Consider the following 13,449-nt stretch of genomic DNA (forward strand, 5'->3'; position numbering starts at 1 on the left):
GACCACAAAACCAGTCATAAGTAGCATGGATATATTTGTAGCAGTAGCCAAAAAAACTTTGTATAGGTGAAAATGATCGATTTTTCTTTTGTGACTAAAATCATTAGGATATTAAGTAGAGATCATGTTTCATGAAGTTATTTTGTAAATTTCCTGCTGTAAATATATCAAAACGTAATTTTTGATGAATAATATGCATTGCTAAGAACTTCAATTGGACAAATTTAAAGGCGATTTTCACAATATTTTTTTACAATTAATTTTTTGCACCTTTATATTCCAGATTTTCAAAAAGTTGTATCTCGGCCAAATATTGCCCTATCCCAACGAACTATACATCAATGGAAAGCTTATTTATTCAGCTTGTATATGTATAAATCTCAATTTTAAAAAAAATGACCCTTATGACTGGTTCTGTGGTCCAGGGTCACATATTTGAGCAGGTGTAAACACATGCAGTTACTAGGGTAGTCTGGGTGGATTCTACACTGCAAAAAAAGATTTTCTTCCATTTAATTTTGTCTTGTTTTCTAGTCTAAGTATCTAAAAAGTCTTGAACTGTGATGCATTTACTTGAAAAGTAAAATGACTTAATGGCACAATATGTATTTTTGTGTTAAAAGCACAATAAGATTTTTGTAATAAAATGTCCAAAAACCACTTGTACAGTCTTATATAGTTCATGCAGTTGTGTACTTACATTATCCCAAAAGTTCTCAAGGATTTGTAAATCCAGAGAAATTCCAGTTTTAAATAATCACTCGTCCCTGGTCATTGTATATTCGGCCATTTTTCTCTTTTGGCCGAAAATGCCATTTTCGGTGGCCGAAAATTCGGTGCATCGCTAGTTTATATCAAGTCTGGTGAGCAAACCTGTGGTAATGTAATTAAATACAGTATGTGCTGCACAAAAACATTTAGGCATACTTGCAAATACGGTGGGTTCATTCAAATTTACTTTTAGAACGACTGTTTTACACACATAAAAATGTGCATCATTAACCCGCCAAATGATGATTTGCAGATAATTCATTACGATGACATAAAATACTGTTATTAAATGTACAGGTAAGTTAATAAAAAAGTAATACATTACCTCGTCCGTGAGCATGATTTGTGAAAACGACATCTCCCAACATTCCATGCCCCGTCATTGCATCATCAAGCTTCGCCTCTGTTATTGTTTTGAAAATGCGACCTCTAGCAGCAAAAACTTACATGTTGTGCCTTTAATATATTATGTCTTGTTTTCTGAAAAAATATCCAAATGTTGTTAGTTTTTGCTTAAAACAAGCCAAATTGTCTGCCAATGGGGTAAGAAAAATAATCTTATTTCAAAGGCTAAACAACATTGTTTTTCTTGCCTCACTGGCAGATAACGTTTTAAGCAAAAACTAACAAAATTGGGATCATTTTTTTTTTTTTTTAAAACAAGAAATAATATCTTAAGTCATTTTACTTGTCAAGTAAATGCATCCTGATTCTAGAATTTTTAGATATTTATACTAGAAATCAAAACAAAAATACTAAGGAAGAAAATCTATTTTTGCAGTGTAGGTGATTATATATTTGCCTTTTGACAAGGAATATGAATCGACAAACATTTATGGTCCCAACACCTTCCACAGATAATATTTTATTTGTTTAAAGTCAGTAAAGCCCACCCGTTTTCTGTGCTCTTAGATATGGCTAAAGTTCATTTTTCAATTTATATCTTTGTTGTTTCTATGCCATTTCTGATTGCTTAGAAAAAAATGGCGTACTTCGTCTGAACAAGTACTGTGATTTGAGATTTCATTCACGTCTGATGATGCAGGCAAGTTGCGCACCACAGGGTAATACACTAGTTTAAGGATGTTGAATAAAGCATAAGCAACAGTAATAGTGCTGTTTTAGACAGCACCTTTAATAAATTGTCATATCAGAAGGGTTCTAATATCCACCCGTAGCAAAAAGATCACATTATTTTTACAGAGGATGGTAATGCAAAGCTGTTTAGCTGAAGAGTACAGTGTCTGCGTATTCCATTAGAACTCTGGATGATTTCTATACCTATAAAGCATTCTGTTATTGAGAGTGATCTAGGAAAGAAAAGGCTTTTAAGAGCCGCCGTACACATTGGTCCATGTCATGTCAGTGTCGCACTGTTTCATCAGTGCATTACACCAGTTGATATGTGGCTATAGAGCTGTCTGAATGTGTTTCTCTCAACAGCATGCATTGGAGATCCGTTAGTGTGACCCGTTTTAAACTAGCTTTGTAATTTAAGAGATAAGCTGTGAAGATGAGGAATCCAGTAACGTGAACTTGATGAAGCCTTAGCGAGACCTTAATAGCCCATCTTTATAATCTGTGAAACTAATTGCAGGCTTTTTGCGTGTTTTATTATAGTGTCATAATAGATTATGGGTGGATATATTAAGGAGGCTGAGAAGAATCCAGTTAAATTAACTAATGAATGTTGCTGAGGAGAATTGACGCCTGGGTCTGAAAGGTGCGGGTGTTTGAAACGGCATAATTAGAACTGGAGATTTTTCTCAGAAATCTAAATTTCAGTTAAAAACACATCAGATGTGTGATCTTACATTTACACCAGTGTCATATACTCTATTTGATCTTCCTCACACCTCAATTGATTAGCTAACTGATGCAATTTGACACAGTCAGGTGTTTTGAGAAAGAGCATCTTATTATTTTTTCATTTGTGAATTCGTTATTTCAGACTTGATGACTATAAAGGGCCTCGGTGTTATTATACAAATTTAGTTTGACCTCATTTTCAGAAGAGCAGCTTTCTCATTTGAATACAACGCTGCTATGCAAAATTTAATTACCCAGTATTTATAGGTAAAACAAATTTGTGTAGCAAAGAAGCGAGTAATCATAGCTAACAGCGTCAGAATGGCTCTCTTGATTTTGATAATTATGTTGATGAGAAGTCTGGTTAAATTAAGCGTGAAGTGTCTCCGTCTCTCTATTGTTTAACCTTTCAGCCCAGACCTAAAAAAAGAGACTGACAGAGTAATGAAGGATTTTTGGGCACGTGTTGTTTTCAGTGCAGCTTTCTTGACTTCCTTTTGCCGGAGTTAATTGGGCTCTGGAGGACTAGGCATTTCTTCTGTTTCTGCTTTATTTCCCAAGAATGAGCATATTGATGCATGAACATTGGGGTCTGTTCCACTCTGACCGTGAGATGGGGCATTTTTCTTTGCACTGATGTTCAGACTGCTCCAGTTTACTGGCCAGTTAAAGCTCATTGCATAGTGATCTATATCCCTCTCTTCTGTATTCAAGGGCAGGACTGAACTCTTTTTACAGCCTGGCAGCACTCTTAAGAGACACCTGTCATACAGTGCACAGCCTGATTGAAATCCAGCTACAGCCTTGAGTGTCTAAGCACATCTCTGGAGTACGTACACTCTGGATTACTGGACTTTTAACTATCTGCATAAAGTGTGGTCCACGTTGCAGATCATTTTGCCCGAGAACTATCTGCCTAAACAGCTTCCAGCATTGGTTTGTTTTATTTATGTGTTTTTTAACTGTGTTGGTGGTGTTTTTTTAGGTTCTTTTTAAGAAACTGAGAGCAAAATAGAATATGCAGCTGCTCAAGCATATCTTCATTTTTACATATTTTTGTTTGTTTGTTTTATAGTTTAATAGTTTAGCTATGTAGATCCTTTTGTTGTGTTCAATTAACCTGTTGTGAATGGTATTCGTTTCCTGTTCTGCTTTAGCACATACAGCTGAAAGAGGTCAGTTTGTGCCAGTATTCACTGTGATTAGAAATCAGTCAAATTTTTTTTTATAAATTTGTCTTCAAAAAAGTATTGTTAATGCATTATTTATATCTTACAGTGTTATAATTCACATAATTTTCAGTATGCTTATGAACATTTTCTTTTGTATTCTTCGTATCATTGACAAAATCAAAAAACCCTTTGCTAATAAACCTTTTTGAGGTTCACCTCTATTTATACTACATGCATGAATTGGTGGGCAGGGCTAAACAGACAGTGATGTAGAAGTAGTCATTGATATTCTTCTGCTGTGGCAGTGTTTAGCCACACTGTTACATCATAAAGTGGCACATTCCACAACCTGTTGTTTTGGCTTTAATATAAGATGTTTTTAGGCTGTCGAGAAGGTTTTGAGTTCTGAAACTTGACCGATATTGGATTTTACCGATACCGATAACTAGGTTGGACTACACTGGCCGATACCGATTAATTGACTGATACTTTTTAAAATAACTACGGAACGGAAAATAAACAGTGCTCTACTTTTAAAAAAGTAGCCTACTGAACCGTACTTTGTAAATGAATAAAAAGTATTATTAATAATTATATATTGATCATTATGTTTAGTTTATTGTTCATTAATGTTAACAAAAGCAACTACAATTTTTTGATACAATATCAGTAAATGTTTAAATTAACACACTCAAGGAAAAATACTTCTATTCTACAGCTTTTATCAATCTTAATGTTACAAATAGACTCATATTGTAAAGTGTTGTATAACAAAGACTATAGGGACTTTGCTGTATAATGAGGAATTTCTGAGCCGCTCCAGCAACGGACCCGACCCAGGCATGGATTTTTGCCGTTAACCGATAGTTCCGCTAATCAACTATCAGTGCCGATCAGTCAGCAAATCTGATTCATTGGTCAAAGTCTACTTATAATGACTTATACTTTTTACGTGTTGCGTGGTGTCGTGTAAACATAAAACCATGTCTGCATTTGTGATCATAGAAATGTCAAACAACAAGCGCTACTCTACACTCCTCAAAGCTTGTGTTTGAATAATCAGTAGCAAATTCTTTAAATATTAAAACGTACTTACAGGTGGTGAGTCAGAAGCGCCAGGCAGTTCATGCAACATTGGAATTGCCCCACTTATAATAGAAACAGCCTTTGTGCACAGCAGGCATTTTAGGCCACTCTCCCAGGTTCAGAAAACAATCCTCCGTAAAATGCGTTACACACACTTAAATATTTGAGTACTGTTCTTGGACAGTGTTGCAAACGACTTAACCAAAAATTTCTAGTGGTGTACTCATTTGGAAGGCCAAACAAAGTAGTTTCGCTTTCACAATGAAACAACTACTTCACAACATGGCAGCAGCAACAACAATACTACACCAAGAATAAAATCTTAATTTGCGTATACATTTGGGCGGTGTTATGCAAATCTTCCCACACAGTGATGTAGATGTGTGGGGGCGTGTTTGACTGAGCTGTTTTAGGAAGGTGTCTTAACTTTTATAAAGAATATCACTTCAGGTTTGAGACTTTAATCTTTGTAACTTTACAGATCATATATATGCACGAACACCATGTAACACTCCAAAGACAAAGGAAAACATGAAATCGCATCATATGACCCCTTTAACACTGATCTGCCGCAAAGTGTCTCAAACTAAATTCCTCAATATTTTTTGAAGATTTAAGGCAAGGAATGTAAATTTTTTACAAATAAAGCAACCTTTTTTTGTGCTGAGTGTAGCAGCATGGGTAAGTATACACACAACGTTTCTAATAAAAACGGTATTTTGGCATTTTTAAATTATTATTTTCTGTTTGTATGAAGCTGGGCGTTTAAATTGATAGTGCTGGGACTTTTATTTAGACAGTGCTGAACACACCTTTGCCTAAACATAAACACATGAGCTCCTATTCCTCCTCTCATTAGTTTAGTCATCTTTGTTTACAGTGCATAATATACTATCAAGATGATATATATATTTTTCCTTTTCAAGTAAATTTTATTTCATGTGTGAGTGTGTGTTTGTGTATATATTCACAAGCAAAATTACTGATTATAAAATTAATTTGAGAAGTGTATTTGCAAGCTCATACAGAAGATTGTGTTCAGCAACGTGGGGTTTTCGGTTTGACGAATGAACAGCTTGAATTGTCTAGGATGTCGATCTCTTAGATGCACAGCAGCATGGAATGACCCTAGGGAACAAAATAAAGAAGACAGCCCTTTTATAATGGCTGGTGCGGAACATTCTATCAAAGTCAAAGAATGTCCTGTTTCAGTGGAATTAAATAATGTTTCTGATCCCGGTACTGCAGTAACCTCCTTGTGTGAACTTCTCGATATGTCCAGACCCTTAGTTCTCCAGCAGCTAACCCACGCTGTGGGCAGTCTAATAAGGGCTCTTGTCAGTGAGCATCTCTGAATATCAGCTCCAGGTGTTTCTGCTTGCCAGTTTCTCTTAAGTGTTCAACTCCGTCGGGCAAACAAGGAGTGGCAGTTTCCATCTCTGGACTCTGTAGCAATTCCGCATTTCCTTAAAGGAATTCAAATAGACTAGCGAACTCCTCCGAGAAACAGAATTTGTTCATTATTTTCACAGCACTTCAGGTTCAGTGTGCAGCCCCCGTGTTCATTTACTCTGATGACAGAAGCTCTATTACACCAGGATGTGAAGTGAAAAAAGTCATAAATAAAGCAATTCCTCTGGCAGCTGCGAATGTTTTACGGCATCCTATTATAAATGCTTTTATTTATTTTTCACTTTTCGTAACATTTTCATACCTTCGCAGTGCTGACGGCATGATGGGGTCTATGTCACTTAGCGGCAGTGTGGTGTGATGCCACATCTGAAGTTCTGCGGCATAAGAGCTCATGTGTCAGTCAACACGCTTCAGCCGAGGCCTATCTCTAAAGCGACATATTGAGGAAGTCAGTCATTTAACTTTGTGTCAGCAGCACGTTACTCAAATTCATTGAATCCTGTAGTCGCGGTTGTAATTTTATGCTGGTTTATGACCTGAGCGTTGTAGTTCTCCAGCACTGCCAGAAATTCACAGACCACATGAGAGTGTCAATATAATATGAGCACCAAGGTCACCTTCTTTCTATGTTTTTTTCCCTCCTTTTTCTCCTTAAATTTACAGCAGGCTAAAATCGTTGTGTCCTCTAGCTAATCAACAGCAGAATCTCAGTGTAATTATAGCTAACGTCAAACCCGACACGGCTTTAATCAATACATATAGGGCTAGATCGGCAACTGGTAGATAGATGTGGGAAAATCAATTACAAAATACATGTAAAATGTAGAAGAAGTTGCCATTATCTCACAGTTTTTTATTTGTGTTGCTTTCTAGCTGAGGTCTTAGTATTAATGAAATCTTTCATCTCTGCACCTGTTTGCTGATATCTTAACTGTGCAGAGCAATGCCCATCCAAGGTTACATTTCAAGTGCACATAAAATATTACCAGTGCTGTCAAAGTTCATATATTGATGCATGCAATTTATCAAACTTTTAATTTATTTATTATATATTGCATTGCATTCTAACTGAATGGCTAGTTCTTTTAGAAATGGTTGGTTTGATTTATAAATGAAATAACAATTTGTGCTGTTTAACAAAAGTTGCATGCTTTGTGTGGTGAAAAAGTCAAAAAACGAAATATCACCCATAAAGTCTGGGGAAGGTTAGTTTATTATTAAAACTTTTTTTTTGACAAACTTAATTATTCATATGATTTAGCCTTCCTTAAACGGAACTGAATGTGTTATAATCTAAATTAAAAGTATTTCTATTTTATACCCCATTCATTTTTTTTAATAATTTAATGCTGTGATGCAATTTAAAACTGAATTTTTAGCAGTCGTTAGTCTTCAGTGTAACATGATCATTCAGAAATCATTCTATGTTGATTTGCTGCTCAAGAAACATTTCTTATTATCAATATTAAAAATACATGTGCTGTTAAATGAAGTGTAAAAATCGTTATACAATTTTTCAGTATTCTTTGATGAATGAAAGTTCAAATTATCAGCTTGTATTTGAAATAGAAATCTTGTTTTAACATTATAGATGTCTTAACTGCCACTTTTGATCAATTTAATGTATCCTTGCTGAATGGATTCATTCTTTATTCTTAAGAATAATGTTACTGACCCCACATCTAATATTAATACTGTAATTTCAAGGTGAAATATTAAGAAAATATGACTTTTTCCATGTGCTATAATCGGGTCCCTGGTGCATCAACCAACCAAGAAAATGTGAACAAGGACAACCCAGTAACTTTGTTTTAGTAAGCCTTTCTCTGCAAGCTTGTGAAAAAATGAGAGTGGGGGTTCAAACTTCAGCTGGCTTCACGTGACCTGCCAGTGGCTGACTGGCTGGCTGGCTGGCAGCTGGCAGTATGCCTCAACAAGTTTCAGCAACCATAGATTTTTAGCAGGTTTTGTGTTTTGTTCTTAATTTCTTAGTGTGAACCTGTTCACTTCTTTACTTTTACATGGTTAATGTTTTAGAGAATTTTAGTGTGATTAATGTGTTTAAATGACCGTGATCCCGAATGGATGGTTATTGCAGCTTCCACTGGCAGCTCAGTCAGGCAGCCGCTTTAGGCATTTGACTGCTTCAATTAGGGAAAAAAACCTAAGTTGTCAATCATACAAAAGAACAGGGTCAAAAGAATACATTCATAAAAATAAAATAGTGTATTTCCTTGGAGCGAGAGTGATAGGGAACGCGTTTTGCTCACAGATCTACAGTGCTCCTGCCAGCCAGTTGAAGATTGAACCCCTGCTGAAAAATGACCTGCAGATTTCACTCCCCCCCATGACATAGAAAGGGGATGTTATTATAATATTACCGCCCCATCTGCACGTTTCCACCCGCGGTGCCATCATTTTGTAAGCGACAACGGTGTTCTAACACCAAAAGTTCAAGCAAAGCATGCTAACTGTTCTGTCATTGGCTGCACAGACAAGCACAGAACACTATTTACAGTCCCAGCCTCAGAGGAGACAAGAGAGCAGTGGATTTATTGATTTAATTACTGTATATTACGTTGCTGCCACTCAGATATAATATAAACATGCTATTTCTTTCCCAGCTGTTTACCTTCACAGACATCAGCAACTCTTTTTGTAACTTATGTGTGTTTTTAACATAAACTTGTGTATTTGACAGTTTAAGCGCAATAAGACGTGAAAGAGAACTTAGTTTACTACTCACATGCCGTATGACAGCTGCAGAATATTCAAAATTTAAACTAGTATGGTTTGAAACCAACGATTTTAGCACAATAGATATGATAATCAAAACCAAACAGATGTTTTTTAGAAGAGTATCTGAGGCAAAAGGCACAGCCTTATTCTAAAAAAGGGGGCGGGGAGCAGCAGCTCATTTGCATTTAAAGAGATATGCACAAAAAACGGTGTGTTTTTGCTTCCACTTAAAATAGGCATTTTCAAAATGAGATAATACATGATCTGTGGGGTATTTTGAACTGAAATTTCACAGACACATTCTGGGGACACCTAAGACTTATATTACATATTGTAAAAAGGTGCATAATAGGTCTCCTTTAAATATATATTGATAAATAATAATTACATATTTCAACTGACAGCAGCACAAATGTACTATCATACTATAGTGTTTTATTAGACTTGAAGCCCATGGGATTGGTTCTTATTCTCTATCTGGCCCATCACACAGGCTTTAGTCATTTCTGCTGTTAAAATGCTAATAACATTTGCCAAGTAGCCACGTGGGGTGACAGGATGTTGGGCTGATCAATGAGAACTGTAATCTATGCAGCAGATTAGAGGTTTGCCACTGTGTGGTCTGTCCCAATAAGGCCATTTATCTCCTCTGAGTGTGGTGTAATCAGGGGTGCACTTGATGGATCTCACAACATCTTGCCCTTCTCTCCTCAGAGCTGGAGGAAAACATGTGGCACTTCGTGGATGAGCACTGAGCTTTGTTCTTTTTTTTTTTTTTTTAGACACATGCTGGTTTTGTGCTGGTCTGTTCACAAAAATTAACCGGTGAAGCCCTGTGTCGTACGGTACTTGGCCTTTCTGGTAAAACTGGTTAACTAAAGCCCTGGTTGGACAGAATTAGTTTTACATAGCAAAGTGGAGTCTTGATAATCAGAGTTTCTCTCTGATTTTAGTCTTGTCCTAATCAGTGTTGTCTGTAATATTTCAGGACTTTTTAAAGACTGCATATTTTTGTGCTGGTAAAGACAAAAATTAAGGCAGTTTAAAAGACATGCTAATCTTCACTCAGCAGTCCATGTCCATCATTTAAGTCTATCAAGTAGACGTTGGTCAGTGAAAAGACACGTTCACGACTTTTTCCGAGAGATAGCGCTTGCGGTTCAGAATGGACTTAAGGATACAAAGCATACATTTTTTTTTTTGTCCTGAGTTTTATTGAAAAGTTGGTGGACTGTACAACCTTGACACTTGCGACAGGAAAAAAGTGAAATTTATTTTCTATTGTTCTTTAATGTATTTGTTACCCATGTAGAGAAAGAAGAAAGGATTCTGATTTCTTTTGGTTTGAAAAATGAGAAAAGCAGCCTGTGTAAATATGTAATTTGTGTTTACATGATCTGTGAGCAGAATAATGCTGAAGGTTCAAGTGTTAAGGTTTATTCCTGTGTATTTTTTCAGACTGTGCTGCCTGCCTTGCTTTTTAGAACATATTTTCCGGAACAGTAAAAGCAACAAAAACTAAAGACAAATATTTTGTTGTTTTTGTTTGAAAATCAAGACAGTTCCTCCAAACAATTATTGATACTAATTAATACTAAATCTTTACTAAAATGTATTTAGCAAGGATGCGTTTAACTGATTAAAAATGACAGTTAAGACATCTGTAATGTTTATGTTTTTCTTTATTTCAAATAAATGCTGTTCTACTTATGAAAAAATCCAGAAAAAAATGCATAATGTTTTCCACAGAAATAATATGCAGCACATATGTATATATATATATATATATATATATATATATATATATATAAAAGAAAGAAAGAAAATTATTTTAGATTGTAATAATGTTTACTATATTACTGTTTATGATCACAAAAAAATGTGGCCTTGTTGAGCATAAGCTTTTGAATTTGACCCCAAGCATTTGAATTTTTATGTTTGAATATTGGGGGAAAAAAGGTATGAAAGCTATCACTGGGGCTGTACTAAAAAAGGTGCACATTTTCAAAAGGTACACATTTGTTTTTAATTTACCCCTAAGTATCTCAAAGGAACGAATTAAAGTACCTAAAGAAAGTACCTTAATGTAGTATTAGTACCTTAATGGTAGATATCTGTAATTTTTAAAAAGATGCCGCCCCAGCATAGCTTGCATCACAGCTAAATGCGTTTTCTCATAGCTTAGTTACAGTCATGCCCAAAAATATTGGCACACTTGCAATTCTGTCAGAAAATGCAACACTTCTCTCAGAAAATTGTTCCAATTGCAAATGCTTTGGTATTCACGTGCTTATTGTTTTGTTTGCACTGCAACAACACAAAAAATAGAGAAGAAAAGTCAAGCTTGATAAAAAAAAAAAAAACTCAAGCATGTCATGTTCCTGTAATTTGTATTTAGACACACCTGTGGCAAGGTGTGGGAATATAGTAGTCACACTTGCAAACAGTTAAACTGGAGAAAAGTTGACTCAACCTGTGTTGTGTGTCACACTGAGCATGGAGAAAAGAAAGAAGTGTAAAGAGTTGTCTGTGGATTTGAAAGAAAAAAATGTGGAAAAACATGGACAATCTCAAGGCTACAAGTCCATCTCCAGAGATCATAACGTTCCTGTGTCCACTGTGTGCAATATCATCAAGAGGTTTACAGTGCATGGCACTGAAGCTAACCTCCCTGGATGTGGATGGAAGAGCAAAATTGATGAAAAATTTGAATGGTGGATAAAGAACCCCGATTAACTTCCAAACGAATTTGAGCTGATCTACAGACACAGGGTACAACAGTGTCAGCTCGCACTATCTGTCACCATCTGAATGAAAAGGGACGCTATGGTAGGAGACCCAGACCACTGCTGACACAAAGGCATAATAAAGCAAGACTTTAGTTTACCAAAACGTATGTGACAAAACCACAATCCTTCTGGGAGAACGTACTGTGGACAGATGAGACAAAAGCAGAGCTTTTTGGTAAAGGACATCATGGCACTGAGAAATGAGGCCTTCAAAGAGAAGATCACAGTCCCTACAGTCAAACATGATGGAGGTTCAAAGATGTTTTGGGGTTGCTTTGCTGTTTCTGGCACTGGATGCCTTGATTGTGTGAACGGTGTCATGAAATCTGATGCTTACCAAAGAACTTTTGGGCACAACGTAGTGGCCATTGTCAGAAAGCTGCGTCTCCACCAGAGGTCATGGGTCTTCCAGCAGGATAATGACCCGAAACACACTTCAAAAAGCACTCAGAAATGGTTACAAACAAAGCACTGGAGAGTTGGCCAGCAATGAGTCCAGATCTGAATCCCATAGAACACCCATGTAGAGATCTTAAAACAGCAGTTGGGAGAAGGAATCCTTCAAATCTGAATTACCTGGGGCAGTTTGCAAAAAAAGAGTCCAAAATTCCAGTAGAGAGGTGTAAGAAACTCATTCATGGTTACAGGAAGCGATTGATTTCATTTATTTTTTTTCCAAAGGGGGTGCTACCAAATATTAAGTTAAGGCTGCCAATAATTTTGTCCAGTGTATTTTTGGGGTTCTGTGTGGGATTGTATCAGATTAGACTTTTCTTCTATGTTTCTCTGTGTTGTTCCAATGCAAAAAAAAAAAACAATAAAAATAATAATAAAATAAATAAGTAAACATGTGAGTACCAAAACATTTGCAACTGCAACAATTTTCTGAGAGAAGGGTTGCATTTTCTGACAGAATTGCAAGGGTGCCTATATTTTTGGGCCATGACTATATGTGTGGCTACAGTATACAAATGTTTCTGGGGTCCCATCATTGGCGTTTTTTACAGACGTGGTTACAGATATTCAGAGTAAATTGCTTTACAGACATTTCCAAAAAATCCCATTCAAATAGGGTTTAAGGAATCTTGCAGGTTAAAACACTTGATTGGGGATACCATCATCCAAAACACTTCTTTTCAGCATGAGACACATTAGTTAGAATGACTGCTCTGTTTGACTTACTGGAGCGCTGACCCTTGCAGCATCAGTAAGAGTCATCTGCATCACAGATGTCGACATGTGCCTGTGGGCAAGCCAGCACTGATTGCTCTTTTAGCAGGGAAGATGGTGCACACAGTTTTACTTTGTGCAGCTTCTTGGCTGTCACTTAGTAAGTGATGTGTCAGGCCAGTGTTGCACGGCTGTGAATTATGAGTGTTGCGAGTTAGCTGACATGATTGAGTGCATCGATGCAATTTCACTGCGGGTGACCAAAAAACACTGTATCACACTGATGGTTTCTGTGCTTTGACCTTAATTCCATCTTGGAATTGAACGTTCAAGCTTTCAAATAAAGGTTAAACTTGAACTCTAAATTTCAACTCTAAAATGGCAATCCACACCGTATGATAACATTGGGCAAGTTAGAAGGGAAACACAGTGGCACTTGGACTCACATGCCATTGTGATATTATTATATTTTCAGAGTGAGTTTCCAGCGATAAACACCC

The 13,449-nt window shown here is 36.4% G+C and overlaps 1 protein-coding gene across 1 annotated transcript in view; it reads left to right on the top strand.

Moving 5' to 3' along the window:
- thsd7ba (thrombospondin, type I, domain containing 7Ba) overlaps positions 1-13,449 on the top strand; it is a 245,242-nt gene that overhangs the window by 121,385 nt on the left and 110,408 nt on the right.

This window comes from Labeo rohita, chromosome 9, assembly GCF_022985175.1.
Source record: "Labeo rohita strain BAU-BD-2019 chromosome 9, IGBB_LRoh.1.0, whole genome shotgun sequence".
Taxonomy (NCBI): Eukaryota; Metazoa; Chordata; class Actinopteri; order Cypriniformes; family Cyprinidae; genus Labeo; species Labeo rohita.